The following is a 16,761-nucleotide window of genomic DNA, read 5'->3' on the forward strand; positions in this document are numbered from 1 at the left end:
AACCTGGATGCGATGGACCATTGAGTGCCAAAGAGCAGTGGTTATCATGAGGCGCTTAAGAGATTGTTCAAGGGCTTAGTATAATAGCCAGACTCCAGGTGGCAAGGCAGGTATCACACCTGCAGCAGCAGCTCTCTGATATAGAAAGATCAGAATCACAGAATATCCTGAGTTGGAAGGGACCCAACGAGGATCATCAAGTCCAACTCTTAGCCCTGCCAGGACAGCCCCAAGAATCCCACCCTGTGCCTGAGAGCACTGTCCAAATGCTTCTTGAGTTCTAGCAGCCTTGGAGCTGTGACCCTGGGGATCCTGCTCCAGGGCCCAGTCACCCTCTAGGTGAAAAAGCTTTTTCTAATGTCCAACCTAAACCAAGCCATTCTCACACTTTTGATTACCAGAAGTGCCTTCATAGTTCTGGCTGAGAGATCAAAGCATCCAGACACACATCCACACAAAGCCACCAGGTATTTTAGCAGCTGCGATCTGCTGCAACTCCCATTTCCACCATGGGAAATACTTAAGATTTGGTTTCTGAAAAGCCCTTTTTTCATCACTTCTTGAGCTGGGCTGGTTCTAGAATTCAGCCCAGCTCTGCAGTTCAGCAGCAGAGATCTGAATTCTTGGCCTAGTAATGAGTGCCAAGGCAGTTGTTTTCATCTTATTCAGTCAACAGGAACACGGAAATCAATTTTTCCCAATCTCAGTTATGGCTAGAAATCCATTCCTTTTAGGCCAGCTACAAGATTAATCTACTGAATGGTTTGCAGGCGTTTTGCTGACATACTAACATCTGAAGAATACATTATGCTTCCCCCCTCCTAGTATAGCATTAGTGCCTTTTTTTTTTCCTGTAAACATCTTTGTTCGGGAATCCATGAGACAGGATGTGGAAATGCATGTCTGCCTTGCAAACAAGCCTCATGTCTGCAAAGTTTCTGCACTTAAATTGTCGGAGCTTGGTGACTTCAGGAAAAGAGCACAGACGCCTTGTGCTGCACAAGATGTACCAGCAACACAAAGCATGAGCTGACCTGCCTCTTCACAGCCAATGCTGAACAAAGGAGCAGCAAATATAAATGAAATAAATTATATATATTCCAATTTCAGTGGAAGCCTCGACTTAAAGACCTGCCAGTCTAACAATTAGTCTCCTCTATTGTCTCCACAGCATCAGGACATGCGTGTAAAAAGCCATCTCACAGCTACCACTGCAGCAGTCTCATGCAATTCTGTCACCCCAAAAAGGGGGTACTTGGCCACAGTTTGTTCTCCTCTCATAGAAAAAGGAGAATCTCATCTCTTCTGGTCCTTACTTGGGGCTCCAGAAAGTTTCTTGCCCTGTTCTCAGCAGGATTGCAAGACACTCTGCAAACTTTCTGTAAGAGTGTGTTACAATTAGTGACATTGCTGAATTTTAATTTTTCCACCTGTTTTACAGACATGGAAATAGAAGCAAGCTTCCTTATTTCATCATCTTCCTAAAAGCACTGTACTTTCAACACTAGAACTTTTCCAATTCCCAAAGAGTTGTTTCCCACCCAAACCTGGGATACACCACTCTCTGTTCCAATATCTGCACTTGCCCATAAAGATCTAAATTTCCACTTTTCCAATATCACAGCTTTTCCACACCCAGACTCCAAATATCAGGATTGTTTGTAGAACATTCCACATGTGATGTATTTCAGGCCAAAGGCTAAGATTTGTTTTAAAATGTTCTTCACAAAATTTGATCTGGGCAGCAATATCATAATGGTTTTGGAAGAGCAGAGAAGGATAAAGCAATTATATCCCACACAGCAGGACAGCAGAAAGTGAGTGCATCCATCTCACCACAGCTGTCCTTTCTTCCTGCAGCAACCTGAGTCCAACAGAGTGTACAGGTCTATTTCCCACTGCTGGGGAGGGCAGTACAGGTATTTCTGAGTCAGAAAATACTCCCTGTGCTATAATGTGTTCATCCGGCCAGAAGGAATATATCTAGTTGTGAAGATATTATAGCCCTGCTTGCTTACCCACAAAAAGACCCAATGCTCCAGGGCCACAGGGAGGGAGCAGAGCTGCTCCAGATCTGTCCCCACACCTGGACACCCCAGTGATGCAGGCAGCAGTGGAAACCTCAGCATGTTTACAGGACAGCACTTAAAATGCCACAGATACAACCGAGAAAAGATAGCAGAACAACAGCACCAACCACTCAACAGCCATTCCTCTTAGCAACTGATCCATGCTTCAAAATATTCTGTGTACACAGACTTAATGCCTAAATAGTACTACATTCACCTGGAGCATCACATTGTCCACTAAGATCTACTCTAAAGAGCTCTCAAGCTGCCCATGAAATATGGTGGCCTTCTTCCCCCAGCTGATCTTTCCCCTCTGTTTCTGTATAATTCACCTGCTGGGCCGGGGCTAAAACAATACGTTGAAGCTAGGAGCAAGTCTCCAAAAACAGATTTATCTCAACAGAGATAAATCTCTGCACTTGCAGCAGTGTATTTACTCAGGTGCCCTCTGCATGGTCTTCAGCTGCCACCAGCAAGACGTGGTCAACAGGTGAGTCCCTCCAAACAGCATGAAATAGGTTGGTTCTGACTATTTCCTGCAAGATTTTGTTGCCTGTACCAGGATGTGGTCACCAGTCACAAGCATGAAGGCCCCTACACCATTCTGGGAAGCAATCCCTGTTGTAGGGAGAGCATTGTGCAACACACCCATGCTGTGCGCTGCCTGGAGGGGAGCAGGTGCTGAAGGGCTCCTTTGTGTTACCACACAGCACCACTAGAGAGCTTCCATCACATTCTCTCATCTTGCCAGGACATCCAAGACAGATCCATAGTAACTGAATAATCAATTAATCCTCCTGTAGAGCCCCATTTACATAATGAAAACGCAGCCTCCCAATATACCACTATTTTTCAGTTGTCTAGACCAATATATCTGTCCTGTAGTTGGAGGGGGGAGGCCTAACACAGCTTCCATTATGGGTGGCAGAGTTCCAGCTGACATCACGTGGTGGCAATAAAACTTCTATTGATTTCATGTAAGCATTTAACCCTAGCAGAGCACATATTCCTTCAACAGCCCACAGCGGACTCTGGGTCCAGCAACCCAGACTGAATTACAGTTGCACCTCACATGGAGCCTGGGGAATCTCTCCTCTTTCTCTCCAGCTCCCCAGGAAGCCATAGAGAGGCAGAGAGCAGACAGGCTTCACTGCACATCCTGAAAAGTGGCAACAAGTTTGGATTTCTCAGTTCGGTACCTGCAGCTTATCTCAGACCACAGAGGAAGGTCCCACCCTACAGCTCTCAATGAGAAACAAATCAGCTGTAATTCTAGATCCAGCTCGTTTAGCAAACGAGGACCTGGGGTTGAGGTCTGTCCTCAAAAGTCTGCTCCCAGACTGAAGACTGGGACCAGTGGTGCTGAATAATCCCCTTTCCCCACTTCACACATTACTGGCAAAGCACAAGTAGCCAGTGGAGGCTTTAGAGCTGAATTAAAGCCCTTACACTTCCTTCAGCTTTCACCAGCAAATAGGATATGAAGAGCAAACAACCAGTATCTCACAACAGGGCCCACTTGCTGGTCCTGGCTCCTAGTCAAACACGACTGACTGCAGAGGGGCCAAGAGCAGAGGAGGCTGAGGTTCAGCTGCAGCCCCTGGTCCTGCCACAGACTTCTGCAGGTCAACAGGCAAAGCATTTTGCACTTAACTCCAAACCTACAAAGTTAGTGCAAGACTCTTCATTAATCTTAGACCAGATGGAAAGAGAACAAAATGTCTGGCCAGCACTGCCAACAGCACTGCTGGGCCACTGCACATAAAGAGACAAAGCTGTGTCAAACCTTCTCCTGGGCAACACAGTCCTGCCCATGAGAAGTCCTGCATGAGAAGCCTTGAACCAGCATGCAAGGCTCCCATCACATCAGAAACAGCACTGTATTCCTGCATTTCCATAGGAGCATGGTTTAAGGGAACATGTTCTGCCCTCCTCTGCTTGCTACAGGTTGTCTCTCCAGCCTTTGGAAGTCCAGGCAAACTCATGCATCTGGCCTGAGGGTTCACATTGTTCTTTATGAATAACACAGCCACCTAACACAGCCTCAGGGACTTCTGGCCATTCCCATGACCAGGCACACACACGAATCAGCTGCACCAGCACCAGGATCTCTGGTTCTCCTGATCGTCCAAACAGAGCCTACATGGTGCTTTCATGAAACAAACTGAACACATCTCTGCTCTGGCCCAAGTGAGCTCTAGGCCTGTTTCTTCTCTTTGTCCTTTGAGGAGCCCTGCCCCACTTGACTTTCACCATCCCTCCTGCTCTTCAAAATGTGAATTCCAATTTTTGCTGTAAAAGGTCCCTCCAGTTGCTCTCTGAGCTCCCAGGGGGGATCAAAGTCTTAATTAGATTTCCAGGGCTAACTCCCTGTATCCTCAGCACAGAGGAGACCACTAGGAACCATATCACTAGGAACAGCACTAAGAAAAAAGCAGGAATTCCCTGCTTCCAGGGCATCCCAAAGCATCAACTATGAAGAGAGCCCTGGGCTACTGTGATCTTATTCTACTCACACAGGAGCACTAAGGCCTGGAGTTTTTCATTTGTCAGGGGCACAGCACTGCCCAAGGATGACAGTGAGCAAGTCAGTTAGCCTTGGCAGCCCTGTGTGTCCCAGGCACAAGATTTGGTACAGACTCCAAAGCCTGGGATGCCAATATCTTCCTAGACAGCAGCGATGCTTCCCTGTACTTCTGTCAATGCTTTCCCTGCTTTGCCCCTCACACCCTACATCCCTGGGGACCTTGGCAAGCACAAAGGCAGCTCCTCCTTCACACGTCTCAGAGCGGCTGCCTCACACAACAACTTTCTCCACAGGTCTGGAGCTCTGGAGAACAGCCTACATCTGGTGTGACGCCATGTTCGGAGTCATCTCCACTCCAAAAGGACAGCCTGAGCCAAGCTCATGTTATCAGCACCAAGAGCATGTTCCCCACTTCCTAAACATTGCATCAGAGCACGCGGCGTCAGGAGAGTTTGGGAATGCGCCGAGGCTGCCTCTGCATATGTGTGTTAGAGGACACGCACGCATACCGTCTGGAAGCTCCAAGGAAGGCCATCTGCCTTTCATCGCCAACTGGTGACAGTCGGAGATTCTCCCTCCCTGTCACTGTGGCTACTGCACTCTGAGCTGTGCCCTGCTCCACAGCGTGCTCCAGAGCCATCTTCTGGCCGAATGGATAACAGTCCTGGAGAACAGCAAGAATGGAAAATAAATAAAAAACCCCTTAACGAACCCGAACACCACCCTCCAAATCCCGGCCCTTTGATTTACAGACGCCTTGCTCTCCATATCAAGTTTCAGCATCACTCCAAACAGAGGCACTACCCTGCTCCCAGGTCCTAACCATGGCCCCAAATCCAGTACAGGGCTGGGATTGTACTCTTGGAGACAGTTTTACCTGTGGTGCCGCCTGCCTTGCCACCCTGGTTCCAGTGCTGGCATGCCTGGTGTTCCTCTGTTCACCCCAGCTTCCACCGAGGTGTCCCCCAGTCACCAACAGGCAGATGGACACAGGGAACGTGGCAGGCACAAGCAAAGTAAAATACTGAGACAGAAGCAGAACTCCTGCACTCAGGCACAGAAAGGTTGGCACTCTCCTTACCCCATCACTTACCCCCTTTGTGTCCCACTTGCAATTGGCTCATGGGCAGCAGAAACCCACCCTGCTCTCCCCAGCTTAAAATATTCTGTTTCAGCCTCTTCTGCATCTGTCTACACCAGGGTTCTTCCTGCTCTACAGAAGGTCCATGCCATTCCTTTACCAAGCTCAAGTCACACTGGGACAGCCAGGAACTGCTAGAAGGACAGAGAGGACCACACACCTGGTCCTTGGTCCAGCAATACAGAACAGGAAATTTTTCTCCCAGTCCATAGCATGGCCAGAACCTGCTATTTGATTAGGCTTGTTTTCCAGCAAGGCTGTACAAAACATCCAGGCAACTGAGCTGCCTCAGGGAGAGCAAGATGCAGTTCACGTGGCCAAGTGTCCTCCCCCAGCACTGCCAAAGGCAGGTAAAAGTGCTCCCCCCAGGACCTTTCACTCTGTTGACAGAAAATGCCCTTCACAGTTGATGCAGCTTTGCACAACGAAGGGTGCATTACCCAGCTCTGTAGACAGAGACCAATTAAAGCACAGATTCAAACTCTAAGCCAAGGTTGCACTGTCAAAGACAGCTGATAAAACATCAGATTGAACCTTATAAAAAGATTTTCCCTCTGTAAAGGTGTTAACATCAGTTAAAGGAAGGGTTACAGCAATTTACAGTGATCTCTAACCTGGGTTTCTTTCCTCTCAACCTTCTTGCTTGCTGCCATTTCCAGCTCATCTAGCATAAAAAAGAATATCCCCAACATGAGACAGAACTGAGGTGGCAACCAGACTCAAGAGGTCTGGTGAGAGGAGACCAGAACAGCTACAACCCCACAGGAGGGAAACCCAGAGGCAGCCAGCAGTGCACCCACCAGGTACCCTTCAAACAGGTAAAAAAGCACTAGGAGAGAGCAGCGCAGTCAAGAATGACACTGCAGTCCTTAGGATGTAAAATCCCTTCCCATGTTGCAGCATGTTGACCTGACAACATGCCATCAGAATTTTAAATTATGTATCCGAGCACTCTTCTCCCTGTCAGTGAGTGTTTGAACCTGAAGCAGAGCCGGCAGCAGCGAGGAGCAGACAGGAGAGGTAATTACCCACAGCCTCCTCCAAGAGCTGACAGAAAGCAGGCCCCGTGCTGGAGATCCTGGCCTCATTATAGGCTCTCCTGGAGGCTGCAGCTGCTCCTCTCTACGGTCAGATGTCAGACGTGAGTCACAGCATTTGGGAGGAGAGAGGAATGCTCCCACAGGCTCCCCCAGGGTCCTTAATGGCCACGCGGTCCATCAGCCATAGCACAACCACAGCCACGCCAGTGTTTGAAGCCAGAGCCCTGGTGCTGCACTCAAGCTTCAGCAGCTGAGCAAAAACCAGACATGAAGCTGGCTTGTTCATCACTGGGGCATTTCTAATTAGGGAAGGGGCTTTTTCCTGACTCAATGTGTGCTTTAGAGCTAACATAAGTGATGGAGCAAACTCTCACTCCTTCCCTCTTTCTCATTGATGGCAGCAAGACAAACACTGTGGGATTCCACAGTATCAATTTCTGCAGCAGTGGAAAAGACATTTTGCTCCAAGAGAGCTGCCACTCCAGAAAATCCAGGGTCTCCATGCTTCTCAAACACTGCCTACACGGAGCAGGGTCTCCCTGTGGTCCACAAATCCCCATCCCATGGCAAGGAAGGCGATTTGCAACAGCACAGTCCAGCAAAGGATAAGACAACTTCACTGGGGTCTCTTCCATGTGCTTCTCTAATGGCTTCTCCTGGCAGTGACCCTTGCTGACCTGACAGTCTCAGGGGACAAGAAAGTAATTCTAGCTCCGTTCTCCCAAGCTGCTGCTGCCCATCTTCCCAGCCATGTGTGCACAGGGAGTTTGGGGAACCCCCATGATGGATTGCTGTCCAAGGGGCACTGAGCCTCTCCATTTGATGGAGAGACTGCTGGCTTGACATGAACTGCAGACCCAGACAGCAAAAGGTGACCTCTTCCAGACCCCTCAGCCCCTTCTTAGGAAAGGCTTGGCCCAGGAAAGCAAATATCCAGAACAGAAAGGGAGGGGAGAGAAATACATCAATGACCACGTGCTGCACGGGTGTGAAAAAAGCCCTGTGCCCATCTACTCCAGGGGAAGGGACAAAAAGCATGTGAAGCCCCTTGAACATCAAAACAGAGGTACAGTGGTGATGGAGAACTTGCAATACCTGATTTCCTTCAGTGCTACCTGCCCTCCTGGCTGGTGGCCCAGGCTGAGCCACGACAGAGTGACCGATGGGGGACACAGCACACCTCTCTCAGTGAAGTGATGCTGCACAGCTGTGACAGGTCTAGTGCTTCCCATGAAGCCAGGAATTACTATCTTTACCTCTAAAAGGTCCACTATTAACCAGCAGCTTCCTTTGGGAAAATCTAGGGCTTACAAAACCAAAACCTGAAGCATCGGTTGTTGTCTCCCTAGCACAGCAAGCAAACCTGGGCTCACAGTGCTGACACTGCCTGTCCTTGGATCCTGGGAGTCCAGGGCAGAGGAAAGATGTGTCAGGCTGTTCGCTCCCCACTCCCAAGGAAAAAGACAGGAGGGAAATGTGTATGAATCAAAAGGGTAATGTTGGCACATTATAGGCAGCAAGTTTAATGACACCTAATCATAATGCTACAGAATTTTGGAAGGCATATAAACCCTTGGGCTTCCAATGACCTTTGAAAGACAGAGAAGAACAGGAATAAGTCCCCCCTGCAGCTGCCTGCTCTACAGTTTCCTCCACCTTCTACTAAACCACACAGGGCTGGAGCCATCACAAACACCAGACTGAATCAAATGGATCTTGGTGCAACTCCCGCCATGCCTTCACACCTAAACAATTAACATGGCAAATAATTTCCTTCCTGACAGGCCTTTACTCAGTTGAGAGCCATTTTCTGCCACCTCTCCTCTTCCCAGTTCTTTACCTCAGCCTTTTTTCCAGTACAAGCCAAATTCTTTTGGCAGCTTGGGACCTGAGCTCCAGGTACGGTGTCGTGCACAGTAACAGATGTCCCACTGAGCTCAAGGGAGTAGGCTCAGACTCCAGATGCCTCCAACAAAGCCTCATATTTCTCTCCACCACATGTCCCATGAGGATCTGTTAACACAGGCAGCTCCTGTGCCATCCTGGTTGGGGCTGTGCTTGAGGAGCCTTAAAATGGAGCATAAACTCCCACCTCGCCCTAAAGGGATCGGTGGAAAATTTCACACAGGGTTACTTTTAATGTTTTAAATATTCTGTGAGGTTTGTGTTCAATTTCTCATCATAAAGTTTTAATGGGAACTCCTTGAAATTGCCAGCTCTTCTGATGCGTCTTCAGACAGAAACTGTCTGTCTCTGCAAAATTTGGTGAGGTGCATCCTGGTTATATTTATCTGGGGTGCTGTCTAACAGTTTTTAGTTTAAAAAAGAAAGCACATCAGATATGCAAGGTTTAGCAACATTTTTAACAAGGATGTGTCAACATTCGTCCCACACTTGCAAGCCTGATAGCCTAAATCCTTGGTGGAAGATTATATATATTTGATAAAGGTGATTTTATTGTTGTCTCCTGCAATGGGAGACAGGGAGTTGAGGACATCCAGGCTCAGCTCTGCACTGCCACAGGCTAAAACCCACTCCCCTACAGATCACTCAGCTCTCTGCCATAAAACTCTTGGAAACACCAGGGAACAAAAAACTTTGTGGAAAAAGCTCACTGCTATGCTCCCTAATAAGCTCCCAAAAGTGAATCCATGTCTTCTCCCCTGACACCAAGGTGTTGCCAGCATGAGCAGAGCTGTGAGAGGAGAATTTCTAAGAAGCAGTGGGCAGCTTTTCTTAGCACATTCTTACTGTTCAGGGCTGGATCTGCACACAAAATTTAGTCCTAAACAATCAGGGTCTTCAGATAAAAGCAGAGGCAAGGAAAAGAATTTTAAGAATTGGAAAAAGGGAAAAAAAAGGAAATGGAAAATGGAAGAGGGGGAATAACTAGAAACCAACCTATCAGCTCACCATAAGTGTCAAGTGTGCAGATCATGCAAAAAAAAATTTACTTATCGAATGAATTTTGTAAAATGGAAACAGAAGCGATGATTCCTGCTCTGAGAGGGGATTTCTGAGCCCTTGCACATTATTCTCTGGATTTGACCCTGCTTCTCACATGCTATAGGACAGTACATCTGCTCTACTCACTCAGCCTGCACAGGATCCCTCTTCCAGCAGCCTCTGCCCCCAGGGAACAGCCACAGCTCCCAGCAGAGACCACTGAGCTACAGAAATGAAAGAGTCACAGAATCACAGCATGGCCTGGCTAGGAAGGGACCTCAGAGATAATCTAATTACCTAGATGGACAGGAACACCTTCCACTAGACCAGGTTGCTCAGAGCAACCCATCAGAGCACCCATCCATCCAGCATGGCCTTAAACACTTCCAGGGATGAGGCAAGAACCGTCTCCATGGTTCTTCCTTGGGCAGGAGCATCACAAGGGCACAGCTGGACTGCACCATCACTTCTCATCTTGCCCCTACCAGCACAGCGGTAGCCTCAGCTAGGGAGGGGGATTTTCTGGTCTCTATCTACCCACTGACCCTGCTCAGTGTTGATTCCCCCCAAATTAAGTAGTCTTTAGCTGCCTGGGCAGCAGATTGGGGTGCACTTCATCCTTCATCCTTGGACAACTCCCAGTCCGGGCAGTGGGGGCTGCCTTCCCAGAGCAGAGGTGCATTTCTCCTGCTTCTTCCCTCTTTTCACCACAAACACTTCATGCAAATCCAATCTCTCTTTGGCTGGCTCCTGCTGTGCTGCAGAGGGTTGGGGAAGGGGAGGAGAGGGGAAGAGGTGGAAAGGAGGGGGGAAGAGGATGGAGCCTTGCTCGCTATCAGCTGCTCAGAAGAGCAGAGCAGAGACAAGATTGATGATGCTCTCTGGATATAAGATCTCCTCCTTGTGAAAAGCTGCTTATGAGGCCTGATAGACTTGTCATCTCTTAATAAACATCGCTGATATGTCGGTGAGGAGAAAGCAGGAGTGAGGGGAGGACACACAGAAAGGCTGCTGACAATTTACTTAGAACACTGCTCCCCTCTCACCTTGGCCTCCACTTGCAATTCCCTCTTCCCAGAGGGAACATTCCCAGTCCAGCCTCACCAGTACCTGCCATCCCACCAGAGCCCAGGAACAGGCTGGACCCAGCACCTGGGCATTTCCAGTGAAACAATTCCTTTCCCTGTAAGGCCTTGGTACACACATGGTCCTAAACCATGAAGCCATAAGGATTTTCAAACAACTTCCACAGTAGTTACAGGAGCAGATCCCAGTGGGACAGAGTGCAAGGGAGGCATTTCATCAGCACCTTGCAGAGTTCAAAGCTGTTTCACTGCTGTTGTGCTCCTTTTCTGAACTGCTCTCCAAATGTAAGTGGCCCAGCTCTTGCTCACATGGCTGTAAATCAGAGGGACTTGCCTGCACTCAGGAAACACACCCCTTGCTTTTATTTAACTTCTGTCAAGCAGCAAGGAAAATTTTAATGCCTCAAGTAGGCATCTGTCCTACCCTGTTCCAACAATGACAGTCACAGGTAGCAAGTGTGGTGTTATCACCAGGAGCTTGTTGGAATACAAAAAACCCACATAAGGCATGCAGGTTTTGTGTGACTACAGCCACATTTCCCCTGCATATCTGGCTCAGTTTGTATTTAATCAAGCTACGCATGATTAAAAATCCTCCAGAGCATTAGCAGGTGCTTAGTGGTGCTGTGTAAGGGCAGAGCTAAGGAATAACGTGCTGTAAGCACCGCTAACATAAGTGTTCATGGCTCCCTGTGGGGCTGAGAATGGCTGCAAACCAGCTTATCTGCCCCAGGCTTGCAGATGCCCAGAGAGGTTCCTACAGAGACCCCATCAGAAGCAGCCTGGCTAGAAGGCAGGTCCTGAGCATGTCACAGCTCTTCCCTTGCCAGGCTCAGACCTGTCCACAGCTACAGGGATGGTTCAGCAGAGCAGGAGGACATTGGGCTCCTCTGCATGTTTGGGCCAGCACAGCTCCCAAGGAGGAGCGGCAGCTCCCTTCCTGCAGCCAGGCAGGCTGCTGCTGGGAATGCCTTTGGTCCCTCCAAGGTTTCTACTACTCACTCTCCTCCCTAAAGCCTGCCCCAGCACACTGATGCTTCACAGTATGCTTCATCCCACACTATTTCTCTGTAAAACAGCACCATGCAGTGATTTTCCCTGTCTTACACAAATTCCTTCATCACTTTATTATCGTGGAATAGTTTGGGTTGGAAGGGACCCGCAAAGGCCACCTAGTCCATCCTCCCTTCAATGAACAGGGACGTCCTCAGCTTGCTCAGAGCCTGTCCAGCCGGACCTTGAACTCTTCCAGGGATGGGGCAGCCTGTGCCAGTGTTTTATCACCCTCCTTGTAAAAAAAATTCTTCTCAAACAACTTCTGAGATAAACTCATTGAGCTACAAGGACTCTCTATATCTGCAGCACCAATACTAATATAGTTAGCAAGTTAAGTCCTTTCAGAGCTTGGATTAATTTTTGTTCAAAACTCAGTATATTTCTCACCATGGAATCTGTGTTTGCAGAAACCCAAAACCAGTTGCATTTCTTCCCAAAAACTTAATTTAGGACCAGATTTCCAAGGGCTGAATTCATCATCTGTAAACATCCATGCTAAATGAGCACAGGAATGACTACCGGGCAGAAGAAACAAATATATTTCTCCCTGTTTTGCACATGACCTTTCTACCATATCTCCCAGGAGAGAGATGTCAGGCCTCCCTCCTCCCCAGAATTAGAGACCCACAAGGAATGAGTTTCTCAAGGCTAGAGCCCACAGCTCAGATTAGACCAGGACAGTCTCAATTTGATTAAAAAGGAAAACAACCCCCTCTCCAAAAGGTCAAAGTGCAGCCCTGGCATTTCCTGCTCTCAGCAGCCCATAACAAACCATTGTCTCCAGCGTCACCTTCTCAATCAAAAGGGCACTTCAGCACTTAAAACCCTCCTCCTCTGCCGCCCAAAGAAAATCAGAGGGATTTTTTGCAACATCCAGTTCCCAGGTCGGCATTCAGACATTGGAGTGGGATCACTCCAGGGACCTGGAGTGTCCCTGCCTGCCTGCAGGAACATCAGGTCACGCTCAGCTCATCTGACTGCAGGTTCCCCACCTTACAAGACAATTCTTGGACAGCCAACACACCATACCCACCTATAAATACACATTGTGACTCTCTAGATCATATTTTAATTTAAAAAAAGCTTATTTTGCAGCTACTGCATGTACACAGACATCTCTTACTTGCCTGGCACCTCAGCCCAGATCCATGAAATAGCAGTTCCACAGCACTTTCAATTAGATAAAATTTCAGGTGCCTAATGCAACATTCCTAAATCCTCCTTATTTCGTTGTCTTAAATTATTTCAGGAGCTTTTTTTTACCCAGCTTCAGTGGCTGGTGGCAGGTGAACACATGAGAATCATAATAATTGTGATAAAGGATAATTATAAGTTTCTTAACTCTGTGGCTATGAAATCCTGGAAACCAGCAACAAATGGAAGGTCTCCAGCTGAATTTTCCTTAAATTTCACTCCCCCACATAGCCCCCAGTGGCCCCTCTCCTCAACTTAGGACACGGAGCTCAGCTGGAGTTTCAGATTCATTTACAGATGCTTGCTTCATTGGGATTTTTCACTGCACTGGAAAAGTGATGTTTAATTCAAAATCCCTGCAAAATCACATACATTTTGTAGTTTTTCCTGCTATTTCCTCTCCAAAAAAATAACACTGAAAATAGAGGGTAAGAGGTTTTCACAAACACAGAAGGAAAAAAAGGTTTGCTGAGGCTATAGACAATAAAGAGCCAATTAACTACCTCATCCAAGAAACTGAATTGCTGGCCATTAAAAAAAGATAGCATCAATCTAAACTCTGCCACCATGATTAAAAACTTAAGGTACACTATATACATTTTCTGCTCAGCACTTAACCTAATGGTTATAATGAGGATATCTAAGTGACTGAGGATATTGTTTGGTCAGAGGGTCACCACAGAGCCAGACAGATACAGCATAACTAAAAAATACGAGGGTATTTTCACATCACACTGTACAAGTTGTTTTCAAATACAAATAGAGGCACGGAAGGAAAAAAATTGCTACACCATTTAGAAATTCATCACATTCATATACATTTAAATAAACAACAGAAATACAATGAGGAAAAACAGGATTCATGAATGATTAAGAGATTGAGGGTAGTATAAAATTTGGTATTTGGGAAGACTACTTAAAAAAAAAGTATACCTGAATATAAGCTAGAAAAAGAACCCACAAAGGGGAGGAGGCATTATTCACGGGGAGGGGAGGGGAAGGGAAGGGGAAGGGGAGGGGAAGGGGAAGGGGAAGGGGAAGGGAAGGGGAAGGGGAAGGGGAAGGGAAGGGGAAGGGGAAGGGGAAGGGGAAGGGGAAGGGGGAAGGGAGGATTTGGAGGAAAAGAGAGTCTTGGAGGTCTACAGACAGCTGGGGGGATGTATTTCTCCAGCACAACCCTACTTGAACAGCAAAACTCTCAGAAATACAGGATTGGAGCCCTTTGAAAGCTGCCTCCAGCTCACAGCAGCAAAGATTAAAACCCCAGCAGTTCCCATCCATAACTCTCCCTGTTTGGCAGGGGCATCACAGCACTGCAAACACAGAGACAAACGGAAGGTGTCAGTTTAGTAATTTCCCAGCTCTGCAGTGAGCAGCACGGAAAATATGTGAACCTCTATTTCATCCTCCACATCATATCCATACTCAGATCTCCAGCAAGAGAGAAATCAAGCATTTCTTCCCTGTGAGGGTGGTGAGGCAGTGGCACTGGGTGCCCAGAGAAGCTGTGGGTGCCCCATCCCCAGGAGTGTCCAAGGCCAGGTTGGACAGGGCTTGGAGCAGCCTGGGATAGTGGAAGGTGTCCCTGCCCATGGCAGGGGGGTGGAACAAGATAATATTTAAGTTCCCTTCCAGCCCAAACCATTCTATGATTCTATGAACTAAGCTGTCTTTTGAAAGACAGGGATAGGAATGTAATGCAAGGAGCATTTTAGAATACATGTTGAAATACCAAGTGGAGGGTGGAACAAAGCTAATGAACTCAAAAGAAGACATCTGAACAAGTAGTTCATTACCCAGATTCCAGCATGCTCAAAAATCATAGATCATTTGCTTTCACCTAAATGTCTATTATCTCTGATTTGTTTGGGTTGATTTTTTACATAGAAAGGCATTATCCCTTCTAAGATCTCCTGACAAAGATTTAATGCTGCCATTTTTTGTGGTTTAACTCAGCCCCACACAGCCTCTCACTCACTCCCACTTGGTGGGGTGGGGGAGAGGACTGAAAGGATAAAAGTGAGAAAACTTGTGGATTGAGATAAAGACAGTTTAATAGGGAAAGCAAACCACACGTGAGAAACGAGGAGTCCATTCACCATTCCCCAATGGGCAGGCAGGTGTTCAGCCATCCCCAGGAAAGCAGGGCTTCATCACATGTGTTTTTGGGAAGACAAACACCATCACTCTGCTGAACACCTCTGCTTTTTCTTCCCCAGCTTTATATCATCAAATATACGGTATGAAACATCCTTTGGGTCACTTGGGGTCAGCTGTCCCAGCTGTGTCCCCTCCCAGCTCTTTGTGCACCCCAGGACTCCTCACTGGTGGGGCAGTCCAAGGAGCAGCAAAGGCCTTGGATCTGTGTAAGCTCTGCTCAGCAGAAACAAAAACATCACATCATCATCAACATATCCAAAACACAACCCCATACTAGCCACTGTGAAGAAAACTAACTCCATCCCAGCCAAAACTAGCACGCCATTTTGTATCCTTTCATAGATAAGGAAATACCTCCTTCATCTTCTTAGCAAAAATCTCTCCCCCCTCCCCTGCTGACACAGTGTAATCTCCAAATCTGCAGTTTCAAGTGAAAGTGAATCTGATTTTGACTCAGGGTCCAGATGGGTCTAGCTGTAAAGATATTGTCATGTGAAAGATTAGGCACTAGCTTAGACAAAGAGGTGTTCAGCTGCAAGCTTAATAGCCTCTGAAACAGCAACTGCCACCAAAGAGCTTCCAGGTACTGATATTGCTATCCATAATAACCACAGGATTGCAACAGATGATGGAAAGGCTGGAAACTCCCCGTGGGATTCAGTGCACTGCACAGAAAGCTGCTAACCCCAGATAGAGCTCTGAGTCCTTGCAGGTTGCCTTTGTCCACACAGTGACAGTCAGAGTGGAGTTTGCTCTGGGGCATCAGAGGGGTGGGATGCTGTGCAGGGACCATGGTGCAGGTGACCTGCAGCTCCTCAGGGCTGGGGACCTGGGGCACAGGTACCTGCTGTGCTTTCACCTGGCAAACACAAGGCACAGAAAATGCAGGAGCAGAGTTAATCCCCCCCATCCAACCCACTGACCACCCAGTGCTCTCCTTATGACTCTCACCCTTGCACAAGCTCAGCGCTTACATGGCCAAAGCAAAATTAGGGGGTATTAGTGAAGGAGAGATGGAAAATCAGCAGTTGTGGCGCCGGCCCTGGAATGGAATTGTCACCTCCTGCCCAGAAACTCCAGAATAGGTCCCAATTTAGGGGCTGGGAAGAATCCCACTGTACACACTGAATTAGCCTCCTGGCCCCTGCAGCTCAGAGTCATCACACAGGACATTCTTCCTGGAAACCCTGCATCCCAAGTTTGGGGAGGCCAGTTACACCCAAGTCACTGCCCTGAGATCCTAACTCTGCATCCAGCTTAGCCAAAATAAGCTTGGTCTGGTGGTGCAACAGAGAAGCCACAATGCCCATATGCCCTCGACATGATGACCACAAATTTGAAAGCAAGTCCTTCCTCCCACTCAGTGGAGACACAAACCTAAACTCTTTGAAGCAGTGGTGAATAGACTCAGTGAGTGCACCTGGACAGGTTCTGCTGAACATTAAGTTTGTCAGATAGGGGCCAGAAGTGTCAAATGAAGCCCATCAGGACCCACAAACCAGGAGCTGGTGCGGCAAGCCAAGCTGAGACTCCCTTCCAAAAA

The sequence above is a fragment of the Corvus cornix genome, chromosome 8 (assembly GCF_000738735.6).
Source record: "Corvus cornix cornix isolate S_Up_H32 chromosome 8, ASM73873v5, whole genome shotgun sequence".
Lineage (NCBI taxonomy): Eukaryota > Metazoa > Chordata > Aves > Passeriformes > Corvidae > Corvus > Corvus cornix.